This window comes from Mandrillus leucophaeus, unplaced genomic scaffold (genome assembly GCF_000951045.1).
Source record: "Mandrillus leucophaeus isolate KB7577 unplaced genomic scaffold, Mleu.le_1.0 Scaffold5, whole genome shotgun sequence".
Classification (NCBI taxonomy): domain Eukaryota; kingdom Metazoa; phylum Chordata; class Mammalia; order Primates; family Cercopithecidae; genus Mandrillus; species Mandrillus leucophaeus.
In genome coordinates, this window is record NW_012105364.1 from 349,092 (window position 1) to 360,218 (window position 11,127).

At 39.2% G+C, this 11,127-nt stretch overlaps 1 protein-coding gene across 1 annotated transcript in view; it reads right to left on the reverse strand.

Moving 5' to 3' along the window:
• Positions 1-11,127, reverse strand: part of LRGUK (leucine-rich repeats and guanylate kinase domain containing) — a 143,036-nt gene that overhangs the window by 18,004 nt on the left and 113,905 nt on the right. The gene's annotated exons all lie outside the window — the stretch shown is intronic.

Below are 11,127 nucleotides of genomic sequence, written 5' to 3' on the forward strand. Positions count from 1 at the left end.
GACAGCTATGAAAGACTCCACAGGGCATGTTAAAGGACACAGATGTTAACTTGAACAGGCTTCCATTAGCCAAAGGTAAGATAATATGAATTTCAATAAGGATAAAAAATGTGGTGGGTGGTATCCTTCAAATATGCTTAAATGAAGATCATAATGACCATAAATGATAATTTAAAATTAATTGGTCACCTTCAGAGAATAAATGGGAGCCAATTCATTATCTTGAAAAAAGCATTAGCTGGGCATAGTGGCTCACACCTGTAATCCCAGCACTTTGGGAGGCCAAGGTGGGCACATCACAAGGTCAGGAGTTCGAGACCAGCCTGGCCAATATGGTGAAACCCCATCTTTACTAAAAATACAAAAATTAGCCGGGCATGGTGGCAGGCACCTGTAGTCCCAGCTACTCAGGAGGCTGAGGCAGGAAAATCACTTGAAGCTGGGAGGTGGAGGTTGCAGTGAGCCCAGATCGTGCCATTGCACTCCAGCCTGGGCAACAGAGTGAGAGACTGTCTCAAAAAAAAAAAAAAAAAAAAAGAAAAAAGCATTTAGCCTGCTGATCCTATAAGAACTGATGAGAGATGAAAGAAGCATCTCTTCATAGTATTATTCCAACTAATAAAAGAAAATGATAGAATTACAAAATCATCAGTTTTCAATCCTCAACATATTAATTGAACTAGGTATTGAACAACAGCTAATATAGTAACAAAAGTGTAAGAAATTTCTTCTGCTAGCTTCTTTTGAATTTCTGCCTTCAAATCCTCTTAGTGTTAAATTCTTCCTGTCACTGAAAGAAAACAGTACCTGATAAACTGTTCAGAAAAGAAGCTTGTTTTTACTTTTCAGAGCTAGATATCTATATGGCCCTATAGGTGCATACGGGTGTAGGAAACTTCTGCTGGAAGAACATCACAAAAAGAGAAAAACAGATTTTATTACCCTTTAATGAAAAATAAATACCACTATTTACTGTCTTGCTAAAGGAACAGATCCTGAGTCTGAACAAACTTCTGGATCCAGCTGCCAATTGCAGGAAATTCAGGGACAGAAGAACATGATGAATGGCACCATAAGCATGCAACTGGCAAAACCCAAAGTGTGGGAGGTGCTACAGTCTAAACAGAGTCCTTTAACAGGAACTTGTAAAGAAAAGAAAAGGCTGGGTGGAGAACCTGTAGATTAAAAGATACTGTAAATATATATTATTTATTTTAAAATAGACAAGACTAAACTAGAATCTAAGGATGCACACTTGTGCAATAAAACCAAAAGTAATATAAGGAATTGGTTACTACAGAGTCAGAATGATGGTTTCCTTTGGAGGGAGTGTAGGATGGGGCTCATGGGAGGGCTTCTGGAGTGACTGGAAAAGTTCCATGTCCCAACTTGGGGAGTGGTGACAAGGAGATTTGCCTTATAATAATCTATATATTTATTTTACTTGTTTTTTAATTTTATAATTTAAAAAAGGGTAAGAAATTATATTGTATTATGATAATTTTGTATTATGATATTAAGATTAAAAATAACTATCAGTATATTGGAAGTCAGTAATACTGAGGATTTTCTTTTTTTTTTTTTTTTTTTTTTTTTTTTTTTTTTTTTTTTTTGAGACGGAGTCTCGCTCTGTCGCCCAGGCTGGAGTGCAGTGGTGGGATCTCAGCTCACTGCAAGCTCCGCCTCCCGGGTTCACGCCATTCTCCTGCCTCAGCCTCCCGAGTAGCTGGGACTACAGGCGCCCGCCACCTCGCCCGGCTAGTTTTTTGCATTTTTTTAGTAGAGACGGGGTTTCACCATGTTAGCCAGGATGGTCTCGATCTCCCGACCTCGTGATCCGCCCGTCTTGGCCTCCCAAAGTGCTGGGATTTTCTACTCAAAGAAAGAAGGTAGTAGTAAGAGGACTAGGGATACACTGACCTTATCCCATCAGTAAAAGTAGACCAGAGGATCTCACTACTAGAATATTAATTCTATGAGGACAGGGACCAGGCCCATATTGTTCTAGTGTCTGCAGCAGGGTCTGATCAGCAAATGTCTGCTCATATTGAAAAAGCAAATCAATATCCTACATACATGATAGGAATTCAACAAATATAAAATGGGTAGATAAATAAATGAGGAAATGGGAAGAAGGCAAAAGAAGGGAAGAAGGGATGGGAAGGGAGGGAAAGGAAGGAAGCGGGGAGGAAGAGAGGAAGGAAGGAAGAGAAAAATGAAAGGAAGGCAGAGCGAAAGTAAAGAAGGAAGGGAAAAGGAAGATAAGAAGGAAAGAAGGGAGGAGGAGAGGGAGAAAGGGAGGAAAGAAGGGAGGAAGAGAGGGAGAAAGGGAGGAAGGAAGGGAAGAAGGGAGAGAGGGAGGGAGGGAGGAAGGAAGGAGGGAGGGAGGGAGAAAACAAGGAAGGAAGAAAGAAAGGAAAGAAGGGAGAAAGGAAAGAAGAAAGGAAGAGAGGAGAGAAAAAAACAAGGAAGGAAGGTCCTTTTGAATATGGGAATGGAGACGATGGCTATGAGAGCAAAGGCTCTTTCTAAGCTTGATCAACTAGCAATGACATAATGAATTCATCTGCCAACAAACTATCACAGACCACAGACATTACTTTCTTACGTGGCCACACCTCCCCTGACTCATTATTTCACTTTTCTCAGATTTATGTCCAGTGGGGTGGTAAGCTGAGTCTCCCCCTAATCTGCACTACTGCCATGGATCCTCACTCACTTCAAATCCTTCAGATGGATCATCAAGTTGGACTCTGGCTGGTTTGGGCTTCAGCATCACCCTTGGATCCTCGCCTTATAGATTACTCTTAATTTTTCAAACTACAGCCCTTAGAAAATCCTACGCAATCCCAGAGTGGGTTATGTTAACTCACTGTGGCTTGTCCAGCTAATGAACAGAACAAATAGCATTCCAGTTCACCAGGTGGCCTCCTAAACCTCACAAACAATTGCCAGCGTCTCCAGGTCCCTCAAGACCCTTTTCAACTATTACCACATCTTCCCCTCTGGAGATAAGTACTCTCCTGACTTTTACAGTAACTACTTCTTCTTTATAGTTTTATCACCTAAATGTGCATCCCTAAATACCATGGTTTAATATTGCCTGTTTTAAATTGTATATTAATGGAATCAGATGGCACGTATAGCATGTATTCTTTTGCATTAGAATTCTTTAGTTCAACAGTATGTTTGTGAAATACAACCAAGAAGTGTGTTGGTTTACATTACTGTACATATTTTATTATATGATGATTCAAAAATTTACATAGCCATTCTGCTGATGGACATGTGAATTTCTAGCTTAGGGCTATTATGAACAATGCTACTATAAACATTTTTAAACATATCTTTTGGTGCACATAACCACTAATTTCTACTGGGTATATACACAAGAATACCACAGTTGAGGTGTAGGGTATATGCATGTTCAACTTTAGTAAATAGTGCTCAACTATTTTCCAAGGTATACCAATTTAATTTCCCATCTGTTGTCTTATAAGAATTTCCATTGCCCCACATATTGATAGTCTTTATAATTTTAGTACTTTTAGTTTATGCATAGTAGTATCTCATTGTGATTATATTTTGCATTTCCCTGATTAGTAATAAGGCTGGGTATCTCTTCATAAGAATATGGGCTATTGGATATTACTTTGTGAAGGGATTTTCCTATGGGTTACTTATGTATTTTTCTTAATAATTTGTAGGAGTTCTTTATATATTTTGGATACACTTTGTTGATTGTTATGGCAAATGTCTCCTCACTCTCTGTAGTCTTTTTTTTTCCCTCCTTAATGCTGTGTTTTCAATTAACTGATCTTAGTTTTATGTACTAAAAAATATTTCAGATTTTTCCTTTGTAATGAATGATTTTTGTGTGACATTTAAGAAATCTTGACCTCAAGATCATAAAAATATTATCTTACATTATTTTTTAATTATTATTTTGCTTTTCACATTTTATAGACAATCTACCTTAACTGTTATATATGGTGTGAGATCAGGGTTAAATCTAATTTTGTTCCTATTTATATCTAATTAATGCTATACAAAGGGCATCATTTTCCTACTGCTCAGCAGTATCACTTTTTTCATAAATCAACTTTCCATGTGTGCATGGATCTCTTTCTGGGCTGTTATTTATTTTACTTGTCTATTTTAGTGGTGATACTTGTCTATTTTAGTGGTGATACCAGCATTTTGAGATACATATTAAAATCAGATTATTAATTTCCACAAAAATGTGAGAATGTTTTTGACTGGATTGCTTTGAATGTATAGACCTAGTTGAAGAAAGCAGACATTTGTATAATATGGAGCCATGCAATCCATAAACATGGTCTATCTCTCCACTTTTTAGGTCTTTAATTTTTCTAGAAAATGTGTTTTACATTTTTCTGAGTAGAAGCATTGCACACCTTTTATTAATTTGTTTTTAAATATTTGACATTCTGGATGTTACCGAATATATATATGTGTGTGTGTGTGTGTGTGTGTGTGTGTGTGTGTTTGCTTTTTGAGACAGTCTCCCTCTGTCACCCAGACTGGAGTGCAGTGGTGTGATCTCAGCTCACTGCAACCTCTAGTCTCCCAGGTTCAAGCGATTCTCATGCCCCAGCCTCCCATGTAGCTGGGACTACAGACGTGTGCCACTACGCCTGGCTAATTTTTGTATTTTTAGTAGAGATGGGGTTTCACCATGTTAGCCAGGCTGGTTTCAAACTCCTGACATCAAGTGATCCTCTCATCTCAGCCTCCCAAAGTGCTGGGATTACAGATGTAGGTCACTGCACTCACCCTGAATATATATTTTTAAAAAATTAAATACATTTAAAATTGTTGCTATTAGGTAGAAATTTAATTTTATATGTTTTATGTTTCTAATAATCTTGTCAAATGCATTTATTAACTATTTTCAAGCTTTACACCATTTATTTCTTGTTTATGCTTTATTGCACTGGCTATGACCTCTGATACCATGTTGAATTATTTATTTATTATTCTACTCCTTCCCCCAATTAGACCAAAAAAATACATTTCCTAATCTTCTTTTAGTATCATCCTAGAGATTAAAATATTTTCTTGACTCATCAAAATCTGATAATCTGATATTATTATAGTTACCCTCTTCTTAGACTTCAAATGCAAGGATTCTAAAACAGTTCATCTCCATTTACATCCTTCTTGACTTACTATAATTGTTGTCATAAATTTAGTTTTATTTTTAATTTTTATATTTTAATTAAACTTTTTTATTGAGGTAAAATATACACATATAATTTACTGTCTTTACCATTTGTAGGTGTATAGTTCAGTGGTATTAAATACATTTACATTTTTCCCTTCATTCCACATATTTTAATTTTATACATTTTAATTCTATATATTGTTAAAGCCATTGCTGTTTTATACAGTCAACAACCCTTTAGATTTACTCATGTATTCAGATTTACTCCTGTATTACCCTTTGTCTTGTTCTTCATTTTTTTCTCTATCTATGATGCTGTCTATCTGAAACCATTTTCATTCTGCCAAAAGAAAATTCTCTAGTGTTTCCTTTCATGTAGGCTTCCTGTGACAAATCCTGTTTCTTTGTCTGGAAATACCTTTAATACACCTTCATTTTTGAATGATATCTTCACTGGGTACAAAATTCTAGGTTGGCAATAATTTATCACTTTAAAGATATTCTCTGTCTTCTTGCTTTCATGATTTCTTTTGGATAGTTAGCTGTTAACCTAATATTGCTTTTTTGAAAGTAATTTTATCCCCTATGACTGCTCTTCAGATGTTTTCCTTTGTTTTTAATTTTAGTACAATATGATTTCAAAACAAATATGTGTCTAAGTTGGGTTTTTAAGATTTAATCTATGGCTTGATGACTTTTATCAGGACCATAAAGTTTCAACCATTATCTCTTCAAATCTTGTTTCTGTTCCATTTCTTTTCTCCTTTTAGGATTCAATAACACGTGTTAGAACTTCTCACATTTGCTTTATGTCTCTTACTCACTCTTCCACTGTATTTCCCATCTTGTTATGTTTCTAAGATTTATTTTTCTTATCAACTTTTCAGTCTATTAATTCTCTCTTTAGCTGTGTCTAATGGGGTATCAATTTCAGTTACTGTTTTCCGCCAGGTTTTTACCATTTCCATTTAGTTAGTTTTTATTGTCTCCACTTTTGCTGAAATTTATATTTTTGTCTTATATCTTGGACATTATAAATACAGTCACATTAAAGTCTTGCTTTGATAACATCGATGCATGAAGGCTTCAAAATATGTATTTAAAATCTGGAGGGTCTTGTAGGCCTGTTTCTATCATCTGGGGATTCTGTTATTTTTAGTTCAAGTTTTCCCATGTCCTTATGTGCCTAGTTATTTTTCATTATGCATTAGACAGTGTATTTACAACATTATTTATATATATTTTTTCTGCCAAGGACCTAGGGACATCTGAGATCTTTTGAATATAATTTCAGGAGTAAGAGTACTTTAACTGTGGCTCCTATGAAGTCCTGACTACTTTTTGTTCACCTTTACTCCAAGGTTGCAGCCCTTTGGTTACCAACCTAAAGAAAGCATCGTTCACTAAGTTTACCTCCTTGATGGACCTCACATTTGATGTTATTGTCCTAGTTCCACAAGACTCTCAAAGTGTCAAGTCAGCCTTCAGCCATGTCTACCTCAATTAGCAAAGGTCCACAGGAGTAAGTGGCCTCTGGTACCAGGTTCACCTCTCAGGATCATCCTCCCCTAATTCCTGGCCAGATAAACTTTCTCTTCTGTTTATTCTCTAATCCCTTCAAGTAGATATTTTTTTTAATCCAGATTTTCTAGCTGTTCTCAGCAAGAAGGTTACTCCAAATTACCAGGTCTGCCTTTAGTGGAAGCAAAAGTTCAATTAACCACTTTTCAGGTATCTGAAGGTTCTTGGTGATACAGGGATGCCGACAATCCCCCAAAGGAGAGCTGCTGTTCTTGAATATAAAGACGTACAGCTGAGGCCTGGGCCCTTCCTCACTCCCTGCCTACCATCACCGCCACAGCGACAACATTTGTTCTGTAGTCAATCATTTACAAAGAAGTTTCATATGCATTTGACACCATGACATTGTACGATAGGTATTATTATTTCTCTGTATGTACTTTATAGAAGAGGAAATGGCATCTCATAGCAGATGAGTGGCTTTTGTAAGATCACCCAGTAGATGGCAAGGCTGTCACATGATTCAAAAGTTAGTGCATTTTTCCTCTTGGGTCAAGAAGCCAGTAGTTAAATGGAAATAGACATGAACATAGACCAACACACATAAACATGTACTTACCGAGCTAGTTATGACATGTGCCGTATGTGACTACCAAGAAATAAGACTGGTTTCCTTAAGACATACACAAAACCAGCCTCGTTATTTTGTAATCACAGCTCACACACATGTTACTGCACGCAATGGCCAAGGGAAGAGGAGAATATTAGATTACAGAAGCAGTATGGACAAGACCTCATGTACACAGTGAGTTTTGAGGTGGATTCGAGCAGGAGAGAAAGAATGCAATCTTTGACATAAGTGAGAATGGTGCTTCAGAGAAACAGAACCAGAAACAGAAACACACACACACACACACACACACACACACACACACACACTGGAGATGGGAATTGCTACCTTGTCCATCACTGTCAAAGCCCTCTTAATAGTTTGCAAAAGAAAATATAAATACATTAAATGTACACTTAAGACACCAAAAAGCACAAAAATGCCTTTTTTCTTTTGGATAATTCAAGATAAAGTTTTTTGACAAAGGCAGCTGCAATTACTTTCTTCCATCCACTAAAAAGTTCCAAAAAGACATGGAAATTTACCTTGGGAAGGCAAGAGAAGAAAAACAACATCTTCTCCTTAGGGTTGCAGTGAGGGGTATGTGAGACATCCTACACAAAAGCTCTTTCTAAATTATAAATGCTGCGTAAAGGCAATGTATGTTCTCTAACACACGTCATAATGTCTCACGGAAACTTCCGTTGTGATGGTCTTAAAAAGGTATATTGCTTCTTTTGCAGCATTGTAACAGCTGTGCAAAAGGTTAACAACCCGTGAGATCTCCTAAAATGGGATAAATACTTGCAAATTCCAAGAGCACTGAATCCATAATCTTTAAAAGAAAAATGAGGCACCAAACATAATCTTAGTTGAATTCACCCACACATATGACAAGAGCAATTCAGTTATTACATTTGCCCTAATTTCGTAAGAGTGAATCTGTTAGTTCTGAGGGGGTTTGATTTGCTTTTCTATGAAACTACCTTGTCACATTTGTATTTCCACCTAAACTACTAGCACTGAGAGGCAAAGGCACCAGAACCTCAGGGCTCTGCAAATTACTATTATCAGGGGTCAGTAAATGCCACAGTGCTGACACTGGACACAACACAGGCTCCACACAGGCTTCCAGATGCTATGGATTATGGGGGCTGCTCAGTTTCTCAGGGAGCGGCACTGCAGGCAAGGAGCAATCCGGTGTCAAAGTTCATGAAACTCTTTCCAGTAACAGGTGGCCTGGGATATTGGGTCCTTTCCCCCATCAATCATCACCATGGTGGCCCCTTCCACTCTTACAGATTTTTTATCCCCTCTCCGGTTTCCCCATACTGTTTTCATTTTATATTAAAACGTTAGAGCTGAATCACAGTTAAGAGCACAGAGTGGGTTTTTGTTTTTTGTTTTTTTTCCGGTTCTGTTCCCTTGTCCCCAGCCCTTAGTACCTTATTGCCTTTGACCAGTGCTTTTTTTTTTGAGACGGAGTTTCGCTCTTGTTGCCCAGGCTGGAGTGCAGTGGTGCAATCTCCACTCACTGCAACCTCTGCCTCCCGGGTTCAAGCGATTCTCCTGCCTCAGCTTCCTGAATAGCTGGGACCACAAGCACGCGCCACCACACCTGGCTAATGTTTTGTATTTTTAGTAGAGACAGGGTTTCACCATGTTAGCCAGGATGGTCTCGATCTCTTGACCTCATGATCCGCCCGACTCAGCCTCCCAAAGTACTTGGATTACAGGCATGAGGACCGCTCCCAGCCAACCAGCACTCTCTTTAATTAGGCCCCAACATTTTCTAACAGGTGATATTTAGATTGGACATTTTTTTTTTAGGTTTTATTTTAAGTTCAGGGGTATAGGTGCAGGTTTGTTAGGTGAACTTGTGTCATGGGGATTTGTTGTACAGATTATTTCATCATCCAGTTATCAAGCCTAGTATCCATTAGTTAATTTGCTGATCATCTCCCTCCTCCCACCCTCCACCCTCTGAAGATCCCAGTGTGTGCTGTTCCCTTCTATGTGTCCATGTGTCCTCATCATTGATAAGTGAGAACATGTGGTGCTTGATTTTCTGATCCTGCATTAGTTTGCTAAGGACAATGGCCTCCGTGTTCCTGCAAAGGACGTGATCTCCGAACACGTTTAAATAAACCACGAATACCCATTAAGTGGAAGAGGGGTGCAAGTCAATGGTGTGTGCTTCTGCCTATCAGTGTGAATCCAGCTGTGCGTCAGGACAGCTCACCTGGGAAATGGGCTGCCTCTGATTGTCAGGGCACAGGCTTAACACTAAGGAATAAATAGGTGGACAGGATTTAGTGGCCTGAAGGTTTGCACTCTGGATTTCCATGTCCCAAGGGAACATTAAAACACTGATGCTGTATTTGAAAGTCCAAGAAGCATCAAGCCACACCATCCAAGAAGGCTGGAATACCAAGGGCAGAAGAGAAAGCTGTGGGCTGATCTGGAAAGAGGTGGATTTCCCAGGACCAGAAGGACGGAGAGTGATAGGTTCCTCATGTAGAGGGAGCCTTACCTGTTGACTTCCACCCATTACCCCAGGTATAGCAAGATGTCAGGGGTAGGTATTAGGAAAAAACCTACTAGTTAGCTGGGCTCATTGACTCATGCCTGTAATTCCAGCACTTTGGGAGGCTGAGGAGAGACGATCACTTGGGGCCAGGAGTTCAAGGCCAGCCTATGCAACATGTGAAGACCCTGTCTCTACAAAATAAAAAAAGAAAAAAGCTACTAATAGTAGGAAAAGGTAGGATATGGAGAATACCAGGGCCACTGGCTCAGAATGGGATTTAGTGCCTTAGATAAGAAGCATGTCCACGGTAACCATGGTGGTTATTAAGCTAGATGCCCTTTTGCAATTTCCCAGGATGGTGGAACCTTCAGGATTCTTAAGCTTAATCCAAATATGGGGAGTGATCCACATTTCTAATGACATTTGATTTCCCACAAATCCTAGTGGGATGGGAACAATCCCAGATTTAATTAATTTTGGATAAATATGACTTTCCTACACTCAGTATCATGGAACAAATTCATCTTATTTATAGATGTTTAGTGCGTGCCGACTTACCCCCTGCTGCCTCTAAGAAGCCACAGCCTAAGCCACAGGTCATGCCTTCTGCCCTGCCACAGGTGACCAGACAGGCAGGCTAATATGACTTCCACGGCATGGCTTGAAAAGTCAAGCTGGGCTGGGTAGATTCCCCTGCCTTCAGCAACTTGAATTAAAGAGATGGAAGGAAGTTGCTGGGAAGAATGAGCACAGAGCCAAGAGGCCTGGACAGTCAGGGCTGGATGGCACATGAGAGCGTGCTCAAGCTAGTGGGAGCAAAGTCTGTGGGCGAGTGGAAGAGACCAGCCAGGAGAGAGAGGGCCACCACACGCAGGAAATAGAAGCAGAGATACTGTTTCTTGCACCTAGAACACTCAAAACTATTATGACTCAGTAAGAGTAAACTGTATATAGCTATACTATATCTGTATATGCCCCAGCCTGAGACTTTTTGCCTGAAGTAATCAGTAATCAGTCTGATTCTTTTGACCACTGAACCATTGGCACTGAACACTGCCAATGGTTCTGACTTGATGCAACTATTTGTTTAGAACAGGCTATCCTTGGTGGGGAGCGGTGGCTCACACCTGTCATCCCAGCACTTTGGGAGGCTGAGGCAGGCCGATCACCTGAGGTTGGGAGTTCGAGACCAGCCTGACCAACACGGAGAAACCCCATCTCTATTAAAAATACAAAATTAGCTAGGTTTGGTGGTGCATGCCTGTAATCTCAGCTACT